The sequence below is a fragment of the Cervus elaphus genome, chromosome 5 (assembly GCF_910594005.1).
Source record: "Cervus elaphus chromosome 5, mCerEla1.1, whole genome shotgun sequence".
In the NCBI taxonomy this organism is placed as follows: Eukaryota; Metazoa; Chordata; class Mammalia; order Artiodactyla; family Cervidae; genus Cervus; species Cervus elaphus.
Genome location: NC_057819.1, coordinates 57,818,717 through 57,832,301, shown reverse-complemented (window position 1 = coordinate 57,832,301; position 13,585 = coordinate 57,818,717).

Genomic DNA, 13,585 nt, shown 5'->3' with positions numbered 1-13,585 from the left:
GGCAGAAGAAAGGAACCTTTGGTTGACATAGGGGACAGAGAATGACAACGTGTGATTTGGTAGAATAGAGGAACTTTATTATATGCTTTTGTAAGAGCTCACTTTGGGTAAAGAGCAAGTAATTGCAGATTTGTTGAAAAGAACTGTATATGCAATATAAAATATAATTTAAAAAATTAAGTAAAATATCATTTAAATAAGTTGATTAGCTGCCAAAAATATCCACAACATAATAAGATACAAAACCAGTCCTGTCCCCAAAAGCCTTCACAAAAGGCATCAAATTGTACTATATTTTCCACTGATCATTTCAATTATTCAAAAAAGAATTCTTATTCATAGTCTCTTTCCCTTTACCAAAGAGCCTTCATGGAGTCATTATGACTGGTGATGGGCAGGAGATAAGGAAGAATTTTAAGGACATATTTCATCTGCAGAGAGACTGTGACCTTCTCCAAGGGCTGTAGATCTGTAAGGGCTCCATGAGATAAACAGGCTGGACACTATGAATTAGTTCACAAGCCCAAAAAGTTTACCAAAATGTGGCTGTGCCCAGAACTCCCTCAGCAGCTTAGAACTGGCTTCCCTAACCCACAGCGTAACTTTCCATATTTTACAAGTTCTCCACCCCCACCCTGCTAGCATCTTTTATTAAACAAAGAAAACATGTATAAGACTTTTTTGGAATACTAATCATGTAAGATTAGGGAAAGGAGTACGTCAAGACTGTTTATTGTATCCCTGCTTATTTAACTTATATGCAGAGTACATCATGAGAAACACTGGGTTGGATGAAGCACAAGCTGGAATCAAGATTGCTGGGAGAAATATCAATAACCTCAGATATGCAGATGACACCACCCTTATGGCAGAAAGTGAAGAACAACTAAAGAGCCTCTTGATGAAAGTGAAAAAGGAGAGTGAAAAAGTCGGCTTAAAGCTCAACATTCAGAAAACTAAGATCATGGCATCTGGTCCCATCACTTCACGGCAAATAGATGGGAAAACAGTGGGAACAGTGGCTGACTTTATTTTTCTGGGCTCCAAAATCACTGCAGATGGTGACTGCAGCCATGAAATTAAAAGACACTTTCTCCTTGGAAGAAAAGCTATGACCAACCTAGACAGCATATTAAAAAGCAGAGACATTACTTTGCCAACAAAGGTCTGTCTGGTCAAAGCTATAGTTTTTCCAGTGGTCATGTATGGATGTGAGAGTTGGACTGTAAAGAAAGCTGAGCACCAAAGAACTGATGCTTTTGAACTGTGGTATTGGAGAACACTCTTGAGAGTCCCTTGGACTGCAAGGAGATCCAATCAGTCCATCCTAAAGGAGATCAGTCCTGGGTTTTCATTGGAAGGACTGATGCTGAAGCTGAAGCTCCAATACTTTGGCCACCTGATTCGAAGAACTGACTCATTGGGAAAGACCCTGATGCTGGGAAAGATTGAAGGCAGGAGGAGAAGGGGATGACAGAAGATGAGATGGTTGGATGGCATCACCGACTCAATGGACATGAGTTTGGGTAAACTCCGGGAGTTGGTGATTGACAGGGAAGCCTGGCATGCTGCAGTCCATGGGATTGCAAAGAGTTGGACACGACTGAGCGACTGAACTGACTGAATCCAGTAAGAACAAGTCTTCAAGACCCTGAACACAGACATTAATTTATTAAGGAACTTTAAAGTCATAAAAGTAATATGACATGATTTATTTTAGCTCATAGAGTTTGGTTGCAAGAACTGATGAAGCTACATTGACACGTCATATTCACCCCAAGTTCATAGTTTATATTAGGGATCACTTTGGTGGTGTACATTCTGTGGGCTTTCTTTTTTTTTTTTTGGAAGGGGACCATTTTTAAAGTCTTTATTGAGTTTGTTGCAATGTTGCTTCTGTTTTTCATGCTGTGGTTTTTTTGGCCATGAGGCATATGGGATCTTAGCTCCTCCATCAGGGAAGTCCCTATTTTGTGGGTTTTGATAAACGTAATAACCAGCATCCACCATTATACAGAGCAGTTTCACATCTCTAATCATCTATGCCTTTTCTATGTGGTCATCCCTCTCTCCTCACTGACACCTGGCAACCACTGATTTTTTTACTGTCTTCATGGTTTTGTCTTCTCCAAAGTATCATAAAGTTGGAATCAAATGGTATGTAACCTTTTCAGGTTGGTTCCTTTCACTTAATAGTATGTATTTAGGGTTCCTCCATGTCTTTTCATGGCTTGATGACCCATTTCGTTTTAGCTCTGGACAACATTCCATTGTCTGGATATATCACAGTTTATTTACTTGTTCACTTACTGAAGGACATCTTGGTTGCTTCCAAGTTTTAACAGTTATGAATAAAGCTATTATTAAATGTCTGTGTGCGGGTTTTTGTATAGACATAAATTTTCAATTCACTTGAATAAATACCAAGGGGTGTAATTGCTGAACTGTATGATAAGAGTCTGTTTACTCCTCTAAGAAATGACCAAACTGTCTTCCAAAGTGCCTGTACCATTTTGCATTCCCACCAGTAATGACTCAGAGTTCCTATTGCTCCACATCTTTGTCAGTATTTGGTGTATCCAGTATTTTGGATTTGGACAATTCTAATAGGTATATAGTAGTAGCTCTTTGCAGTTTTTCAGTTCAGTTCAGTCGCTCAGTCGTGTACAACTCTTTGCGACCCCATGGACTGCAGCGTACCAGGCCTCCCTGTCCATCACCAACTCAAGAATCTCTTCCAACACCACAGTTCAAAAGCATCAGTTTTTCAGTGCTCAGCTTTCTTTATAGCCAACTCTCACATCCATACCTACTGGATAAACCATAACCTTGACTAGACCTTTACTTTGCATTTAATGACGTATCATCACATGCTTATTTGCCATTTGTACGACTTCTTTGGGGAGGTGTCTTTTCAGATCTTTTGCCCATTTTTCATTCAGATTGCTCATTTATTAAGATTTTTTAAAGACCTCTTTGTGTATTTTAGATAACAGTACTTTATCAGATGTGTCATTTGCAAGAATTTTCTCCCAAACTATAGCTTGTCTTCTCATTCTCTTGATGTTATTATTCTTTTTTTTTTTTTTTTCCACACTGCGTACTGTGTGGGATCTTAGTTCCCCAACCAGGGAGCAAACCTTCACCCCTTTGGAAGGCAAAGTCTTAAATCACTGGACTTCAGGGAAGTCCAGAAGTTATTAGTCTTAAAATAGGCAAATGCTAGGATAAAAATATTGAGATGAACTTTTGCCACTTTTTTGTTCCAGACTTCTATAGTTCTTTGTACCTATGCCTTTGAAAGATTATGTTCTTCAGTGTTCCACATGCATAAAAGAAGGTATGGAAATCAAAGGCAGCCACCAGTTAGCTATTAATAAATGATAAAATGTAACCTACCTTCATCGATCAAACTTGCTTTGTTTTTAAAACTTGCATGTCCTCCAAATGTCAGCTAGCCTAAACAATAAGATGTTTAGCCCAGTTGTTTTTTCAGAAACTCAGAGTCAGCTGTGTCCAGTTCAAGTACATTAAGACTGGTTAGGACCACTGACCTTCCTATTATACATGCGCAAGTTTCCAACTGGAGAAGGAAATGGCAACTCACTCCAGTATTCTTGCCTGGAAAATCCCATGGACGGAGGAGCCTGGTGGGCTACATTCCATGGGATCGAAGAGTCGAACACAACTTACCAACTGAGCAACAGCAACAAAAGTTTCTGATAGGTGCCCTTTCAACATCAGAGGACCCGGAACTGCACCCTCCAAGCATGCTGGCGCTGCCATGCTCTGAACAAGGGTTTCATGAAGAAGTCTGTAGCTTAGCCGCACCTGTGGAGAATATCGGTTATCTCACCTTGTTCTTATCTCTGATCAGCTCTCCCCAGGGTCCCCATGCCTCAACTTTATCCCATAAATACCCTCAGTTCCTCACCTTTGAGGAAGGCAGTTTCAACATTTGTTATCCCTTCTTGGCTGCCTTGTGAATAAGCCTTTTCTCTGCTGGAAACCTCAGCAACTCAGCATTTGACTTGCTGTGCCTTGGGCAAACCAACCAGGTCGAGTAACAAATATCACATCTAGCTTATTTTATGAAACACCCAACAGCACTGTGGACGTGTGGGTGGTTGTATTATGTTGATGAGAGTGATGATGAGAGATGGAAACAGGAAACTGGGTTGGTCAACAGTCTCCAGAGCAGATTTTAATATCTACATTAGCATTCTGCTTCTAGTAACGTTGACCATCTTGTTCCAAAGGCACATTAACTGTATCAGGTGCTAGCTTGCACTTGCAGCTTCAGGGTGGACAATAAAAACACCTGTCACATCCTAGTGTGGGGTATTTGGACCACTGTTATCTACCTTTTGTCATGGGACATGAAAATTGTTAAAGCAACAAGAAGAAAAATATGCTAGTTGTTGAATATCTTCTGAGAAGTAATAGAAGCATGTTGACTGATGGGCAAATTTCTTAGGAAAGGCAGTGTACCTTTTATTTTTACTCAAAGATTGAAAGTGTGCTACATCATGGGAGCTCGGTTTCAGATATAACATTTGAGATGTTTAAATAAATGTTCCCGTGTCATCGGCCATCATTTTAATATAACTTGAATTTCAGAGGAGTTGGGCTCAGGAGCTGACTCCTATGAGGAAAGTCTTCCAAATGCTGTTATGCTTTATGCTTCACTGTGAACTCTAGAAAACCTCTCTCAGCTGTAAAATTCAGTGAAATCCGTGTGATGCTGCCCTTGTATTTTAATCAAGATGAACTTGAAAGGTGAACCGTATAAGTGGGAGAAATTATTTATAATTTGGTAATAAAAGTTTATGTCTAACACTCCAAATTTCATACATCTGCTATGTGCTGGCCCTGAGATATAAAACAATTGAAGTTGCCTTTACATTTGGCCTTATATGAAAGGTCATAAATTAGAATGATAGTGTTCGTCCTCTTTCCTCGCTCACAAAATTTCCATATTAACATCTTCACCTCAAACATAAATGGTTACCCAGCTACAAAGAAAAGAGTTGTATTGGCCTTTGATGAATTACAGTTTATGTTGGAAATCTGTGGTCCATAAGGCTGCTGTTCATCTTGCAGTGGAGTGAATCTACTTCAATGAAGCTAATTCTACCATAGTGAAACTAATTAAAACTGTATAGTCACTTCTAATAAATAAAGTACAGTCTATAAAAATCGAGGAATAGTTTAGATATCAACAAGTGATCTCCAAGGTATGTGGTTCTTTTCATTCTTAAAAATGCACACCTCCATCTTTGAGGAATTTTCTCTGCTTGAATTCTTGCCATCATGTTTATTTCAAATAAATTCAATTTTCAAAATATTCCTTACTAATGTGGTTTTAACTGATAATGTGAAAATTTTTATCTTTTCAACTACAAAAAACCCCCACAACCCATTTCTATTGTGACATAGCTAAATTCATTCCAAAATATTAATAAAATGGGCCAGTGCTTTATATTTAGACTTTCAAGAAAATGTTTATAGCAAAAAAACCCAAAAAACAGATGTCCTTGATTTTCCAGGGTGGGTTATCAAATCCATATGCTTTTTTGATGGAACGGTTTCTTTCACCAGTCCTGTGGTGCAGTTAAAATAGAGCATTTTATAAACTAGAAGGGTAAAGTTCAAGAACGACTTCAGAATCTCCAGCCTTCAGTCCAGGGAGAAAGGAAAAGTTTAAGACCAATGCTACTTCTCGGTAACTTTTAGTTTTTAGAAGCTATTTTTCCCAATTCTGGATTCATGAACATAATATAGCTGGAAATTAACAGTAGGGTAGCACAAATACTTTCGTTTCAATTTTTTTTTTTCTTAAGCAGTTGCCTTTTTCTTTCACTGAAGTCATTACAGTAAGAAACACATCTGGGACTTACCTAGTGGCTCAGTGGTAGAGAATTCGCCTGCCAGTGCAGGAGACATGGGTTTGATCCCTAATTCAGGAAGATCCCATGCCACAGAGCAACTAAGCCCGTGGACCACAGCTAATGAGCCTGTGCTCTAGAGCCCAGAAGCCGCAACTACGGAGCCCGTGTGCTGCAGCTACTGAAGTCCAAGGGCCCTAGAGCCCATGCTCTGCAACAGGAGAAGCTACTGCGGTGAGAAGGCCGCACACCACACCTGGAGACTGGCCCCTGCCCCCAAAACTAGAGAAGCCCTCACAGCAATGAAGATCCAGCACGGCCAAAAATAAATTAATTAATTTTTTAAAAAATGCACATCAGTTGTTACCTAAAACTCTCAGTAGCAGAGACTATCTAGTTCTTTCTCTTGTGACAAAACCAGCACCAATGTCTGGACACATTTCTAAATCGTCACCCATACATAGAGGGTGATAAGATGCTCAAAAACACAACATTGTCTTCTCTCTTTAAAAAAAAAAATTTATTTATTTGGTCTTGTTGCATCTTGGTTCCCTCATGTGGGATCTTCACTGCGTCGTATGGTATCTTGGGCTCAGTAGTTGTGGCTCGAGGGCTTAGATGCTCCACAGCATGTGGGATCTTAGTTCCCTACAAGGTATCGAACCCATGTCCCCTGCATTCTTAACCACTGGACCACCCGGGAAGCGCCTCTCCTCTTTTTGAAGCTGCCCCCCCCCCCCCGCCCCACCAAAAAAATTGAGGGGAACTGGCAGCCATCTTCATAAATTGTAACTAGAGTAAAAAATAATACCCTTTTCCCTTGTTGCTGTTGTTCAGTCACTAAGTCGTGTCCGACTATTTGGGAACCCATGGACTGCAGCATGCCAGGCTTGAGGGTGTTCTATTATACAAACTCAGTTGAGACGAATCCTTTCTGCTTGTTAGACGGAGAAGCAAGGCCTTCTGATTTATGCAGAAGAATTGAAACAAATATGTTGCAGAGGGCATGAAAATGGTGAGGACAATCACAGCTTCCAATTTAGTCAAAAGCCAGGATAGATGCTATGATTGCCGTGTTTACTGTACTCACACTGGGTCGGGGAAGGACGGAAAAATATAGTCATTTGCTAGATTAGGATCCATCTAACATTATATCCAAAAGACAGCTTGTTCTCTTTTAAAGTTTTATGTATTTGTTCAGTGCCAGGCAAGGAAAGGTAATCTTAAATATGCATGGTTGAATAAATGAGTACATGGATGCATCCACAGTCAGTCCCAGAATAAGACCCTCTGAGAACCTCAGCTCAAATAAATCCTAAATAAAATATAAAAGGGGCTTCCCAGTGGTGCTAGTGTTAAAGAACCCGCCTGCCAATGCAGGAGATGTACAAGATGAGAGTTCGATACCTGGGTCAGAGTCCCTGCAAGAGGGCATGGCAACCCACTCCAGTGTTCTTGCCTAGAGAATCCCATGGACAGAGGAGCCTGGCGGGCTCCACAGGGTCGCAAAGAGTTAGACAGGACTGAAGCAACTTAGCATGCATGCAAAATATAAAAGACAACGAAGTTCTTTGATATGAACTCTATAGGGGTTAGAATTTCAACACTTCTTGAGCCTTATTCTCCCATCCCCAGTCATGCAGTTAATTAATAAACATTTCTTCATCCATGATTAAGTGCCTGAAATGGGTTGTTGTTGTTTGGTTGCTCAGTTGTGTCTGACTCTTTGTGACCCTGTAAGACTGCAGCACGCCAGGCTTCCCTGTCCATCACCATCTCCCAGAGTTTGCTCAAACTCATGTCCATTGAGTCGGTGATGCCATCCAGCCATCTTGTCCTCTGTCGTCCGCTTCTCCTGCCTGCAATCTTTCTCAGCATCAGGGTCTTTTCTAATGAGTCAGTTCTTCTCATCAGGTAGCCAAAGTACTGAAAAGGGTAATTGCTTTCAAATCTGACTTTTTGCATCCATGCCTCTTCAGGGGCAACAAAGCTCTCAGAACCTCCAATGAAGCTTACTTTTCACTTTTCTACCTGGACAAAGGCCACATCAGTGCCTCCTTCAGCACATAAATTACTCCCTAATCACATGTGAAGGAAAACTAGAGTCTTACAGATGCCAACTCACCCACCCCCAAATAACTTAAAAATGATTTTCTAGAATAACTCAGTGTGAGCAAAATTCAACTGAAAACTCATAAAATTTCAAAAATCAAGACAGAAAGAGATTCTGGAGGAAATCTATCATAGAGAAAATTGATTGCTCTTTCAGAATAGAAAGGCAGATGACTTTTGTATTCTTAGGGTGTATGCATGTGCTTTTAAAAATAATGTTTTCTTAGTCTCTACTAGCTGGAGCAAAGGAAGGCTTGGCAAAGTTCTGTGCATGGCTTTTTTCCATCTTTGAAGTTCCTTCATTTCTAAACCTCTGTCAACTTGCCATTGGCCCAAGAGCTCTAGCCTGACTTTGGGGTATGATTGACAAAGTACCAGATCATGAATTTCATACAAACCCGCACCATGTGCCGTATTAGAAAGAGTGAAACCTTTTGCCTGGAAGCAGCTGCTGGACAAAACTCAAGCAGATTATTTTCCTTCTTTGACCATTTGCAAGACTTATCCCAGAACTAAAGCTGGATATTTACATCTGACAGGGATTTGCAAGGATCACTAAAACGGTGGCAATGGTTAAGTAGGCTGCCATAGCTCACCACCCCTCAATGTGAAAGGGACACGGCCAGTCAGATACCGTTCCACAGAACAAGAACGCCCATGGAAGGACACACTAGAAGCAAGGTTTTTGTAGAGAAAGGTATGAGGAAGGGGTGAGCCTTGCCTCTCAACTATGGAAATAAGCCTTTGAAAGGGCACCTTGGGAATTTGCCTTCCAACATAGGGGCTGAGTGTTCAGTCCCTGGGTGGGAAGCTAAGGTCCCACATGTCTTGCAGTCTAGAAACTGAAACATAAAACAGAAGCAATATTGTAACAAATCCAATAAAAACTTAAAAAATGGTCCACATGGGAAAAATCTTTAAAATGGCACCTCGCATGTGGAAAGTGAGCGCCGAGGGAAGAACGGTCTGAAGAAAGTAGTTGTCTTTGACGTCTTTCCAAAGTTTCCTTGCCGAGATGCTCCTCATTCTGCCCTCCGAGGCCATCCCTTGATGACACTGGAATTCTCCCTGAGAGAGACTGTTTCTCTCAGGTGTCTGTAGGAACTGACCTTGGCTCTGAATTTGCACTTCTACCCGCTAAAGTTTCCCCACAGTAAATCTGATGCTCTGGGTCTCTTGTCCAGCTTTTCAGCCAAAGGTCATCATGGCAAAGACCTTATAAACTCCCTTCTGATAAAGTGATCAAAGCAGATCCAATGTGTGATTTTGCTCATGTGCATTTTTAATAAGGTGGAGTTCTTTAATAGCTTAAAGTCATAAATCTCTTATGAAATGTTGGCATCAGGGCCAGGTATGGGGAGAGAGTGCAGGTATTTACAGGTGCAAATGGACTTTCCAGATAAGCCAGAGATGTGCCCACTTGTCCAGAGGTGCAGAGAAGCCTGACTGCCTAGCCTGCCTGTTGTATAGGGCTAAGAGTGGACCACACTGGATTCTGTCCATCTCATTCAAGTCAAGGAATAAAGCCAAGTCAAGAAAACAGCACCTGTTTGAAACGAGAGAGAGGCAGATGAAGAAAAGAGGAAGGACGTGAAGGTGGCATGTGATATAATCTTCTTAATTTGAACACTTTCAATATTTATAAGCCCAAAATTTAAGCCTCTTATTCCATCCCTGAAGAATGAAAGGCTTCTACCCCACCTTGCCCCCCATCAATTAGAATAGTGGCATGTGTCACGAGGGTGAGAGCTGCAAAGACAATTGAGGTGAACACGATGACTTCCAAGGAAATGATCCACCCAAACCACAGAGCTGATGTGTTATTCTCTATCAATACTGTTGGCATTTTACACCACTTCAGTGGTGGTTATACTCCATCCGTGGATCTGGTTGTGAAAGGGCAGGGGTCTTCCAGGAAGAGCTTGTGTCATCTTAGCTCATGTCCCATCCTGACTGACAAACTTGCACTTCACCTATTCTTCCAACACAACTCCATCCAAACCAGGAGGCGGTTCCAAGTCGGCAAAAACGGGTACTTTGTCAAATATGTGTTTTCATTGAAGGTGCACCAAGAAGTGAGGGCAAATAGAAACATCTAAAGAGACGGGCTTATTACTCTTCAAGAAAATGGCAAGTCCTGAGTGAAAGGTAGTTATTCTTTTTAAAAAGCACAAATGTGAGCTTTTTTGTAGTTAAATTCAGATGACAAGGGAAGAAAACCCTCTCAAAATTTGACTGTTATTTCACCACTCAGCAAAGCCGTGTGCCAGGAAGTGGTGCTCTCTCTCTACCTCACTCAGGGTGTTACCCATGCTTTTTTTTTTTGGTTGTGCCAGGTCTTCATTGCTGCACACGGGCTTTTTCTAGTTACAGCAAGCAGGGGCTCCTCTCTAGTTCCTCGAGTGTGGGCTTCTCACTGGGGAGGCTTCTCTGCTTGTGGAGCATGGGCTCTGGAGTGCGCGGACTTGCAGGTGGGATCTTCCCGGACCAAGGATAGAACCCATGTCTCCTGATGCAGGCTGACTCTTACCCACTGTACCACCAGGGAAGTTCGATACTCACTCTTGTATGATCACTTTTCCTCATTTAACTAGACTTGGAAAAGACTTTACATGGTAGTGAATATAAAATCATTTTAATAACAGCATAATACTTACCCACAATTTAGCTAATCCTTTCATTATCAAACAACTTTGTAATTTAAATTATTTGCTACAATAATAACATATATCTAAATGTGTGTGTTTTCTGAATGCTTATCTATTTCTTTAGATAAATCGCCCAATGTAGAATCACTATTTCCAACAATTTGCAAATTTTAAAGGATATCTTGCTATAGCTGTTGCCAGATGTCTCTCCAGGAACACCAGTTTATACTCCTTACTCAATAAATGAGAGTATCCTAAACACTGGTGTTTCCGAAAATAATGTGACTCATTTGTAAATTTCTGTTTATTTCCCTGCCTTCCTTTGTGGTATATAAGCTCCTGGAAGACAGGGAGAATGCCTGGTTACTATTATGTCCCTAGTATTTTTTACCGCTGAGTCACCAGGGAAGCCCATATCAGGGTTTAAGAGAAACTAAACTGTATATGCTTCAGGCCCCTATTTAACCTGGAATTCTCCTACTAACACTTAACTCTCTGCCAGGTACTCTTCTATACATTTTATGAATATGAATTAATTTAATCCTCACACAGACCTTGTGTGAAGTTACTACAGTTGTCATCGCCAATCTGCAAATGAGTTGACTGAGGCTCAGGAAAATAATTAGCTCAAAACCATATGGTTGGGGATCTGGGATTTGAACCTAGAGTTCAAGGTCTTTTAACCACCTTGATTTCCCTTCAGTTGCACAAATACCCAATCTGTGCGCCACAGTAGTCATGAGACGAGTTGCTAACTTCTTTTTCATTCTCTGTTGATTCCTAACAAATCACCCCAAACCCTCGCTATGTAAATAACAATCATTTTATCTTCTGCAGTCTATGTAGGGTTGTTTCTCACCCAGGGTCTCCGTCAGGTTTGGAGTCAGATGGTGACCAGAGCTAGAACAAACCACAGTGGGCTTATGCAGTTGACAATCAGCTAGGCATCACCCCTCTCTCTCTCTGGATAGTCACAGGACCACTCTCTAATGGCCTCTCTACATGGGCTAGCTGTGCTTCCTCACAGCATGGCAGACAATTTACAGGGTGGTTAAAGACTTTTTGAGTGAGTATCCCAGCAACAAGGCTGGAGACTTTTATGAACCAGCCTTAGGACTCAGGGCCACTTCTACTACAGTCTATTGGTCAAAACAGTCACAAAGTGGGGAAATCCCTGGTGATCCAGTGATTAAGACTCTGCACTTCCGATGCAGGAGGCTTAGGTTTGATCCCTGGTCAGGGAACTAAGATCCCAGACTCCTTCCCTCAGTGGGACGTGTGTCAAAGTTACACCGCAAGAACATATGGGATGGGAAATCTTGTTGCTGTCCTATTTCAAAAATACAATCTGTCACATACCAAAAAATTTCTTTACCCATAAAAGGTGCTTTAAAACTCATACTTCATATGGAGCTAATAGTGTGTGTGCTACCTCATTCTTATTTGTCAGCAACCCACTCTTCCTTTATTTATTTATCTACCTGTCTATTTGAGAAATGGAGTATTTCCTGCCATATCAATAAACAAGGATATCGCAGCCATCAGCGATTCCGGCCCAGAGGAGAACAATACCTGCTATCCACAGCCATTAAGCTGCAGCTGCTCCCTATAGCAATCACTAAGGATCTGGGGGAGTGGGGATGTGAAAACCGCAGGATCCTGGCCCCAAATAGCCGAGATGAATATGAAAGGAATGATTTCAGGGAGCCCAGATCTTGCATCTTCCCCTACATAGAAGAGCGCTGAATTCCTGAACTTGAGATAACTGGTTTTCCTTGCTGTTGTCCAGTCGCTAAGTTGTGTCCAACTCTCTGTGACCTCATGGACTGCAGCACACCAGGCTTCCCTGTCCTTTACTATCTCCCAGAGTTTGCTCAAACTCATGTCCATGATGTCAGTGATGCCATCCAGTCATCTCATCCTCTGTCGTCCCATTCTCCTCCTGCCTTCAATTTTTCCCAGCATCAGGGTATTTTCCGATGAGTTGGGTCTTCAATCCCGTGGACAGGTGGCTAAAGTATTGGAGCTTCATCTTCAGCATCAGTCCTATGAATATTCAGGGTTGACTTCCTTTAGGATTGTTGGTTTGATCTTGCTGTCCAAGGGACTCTCAAGAGTCTTCTCCAGCACCACAACTAGAAAGCATCAGTTCTTTATGGTCCAGCTCTCACATTGGTACAAGACTACTAGAAAAAACCATGACTTCAACTATATGGACCTTTGTCAGAGAAGTGATGTCTGCTTTTTAATACACTGTCTAGGACTATCATATCTTTCCTTCCAAGGAGCAAGTGTCTTTTAATTTCAGGGATGCAGTCGCTGTCCACGGTGATTTTGGAGACCAAGAAAAGAAAATCTGTCACCGTTTTCACTTTTTCTCTTTCTATTTGCCATGAAGTGATGGGACTGGATGACATGATCTTAGTTTTTTGAATGAGTTTCAAGCCAGCTTTTTCACTCTCCTCTCTCACCCTCATCAAAAGGCTCTTTAGTTCCTCTTTGCTTTCTGCCATAAGGGTTGTATCATCTGCATGTCTGAGGTTGTTGATTTTCCTTAATTAACAATAGTCTTTTGATGTTTAGCCTACCTGCCCCTTGTTGCAAACTTCTCCGTAACCTGAATCCCTCCCCCGCATGCCCACCGCCCGCATCCTCAGAGCAATTCTCTCAGAGTTACCTGATATGCTGTCTTCTGGGCTTGAAGTCCTAAAAATTCCCACCAAATAAAACATAACTCTCAATTTTTAGACTGTGACTATTTTTTAAGTTTACATATTTATTTATTTTTGGCTGCACTGGGTCTTCATTGTTGCATTCAAACTTTCTCTAGATGCAGTAAGCAGAAGCTACTCTCTAGTTGCAGTGCATTGGCTTCTCATTGAGGTAGCTTCTCTTGTTGCAGAGCACGGGCTCCAAGTGCACAGGCTTCAGTAATTG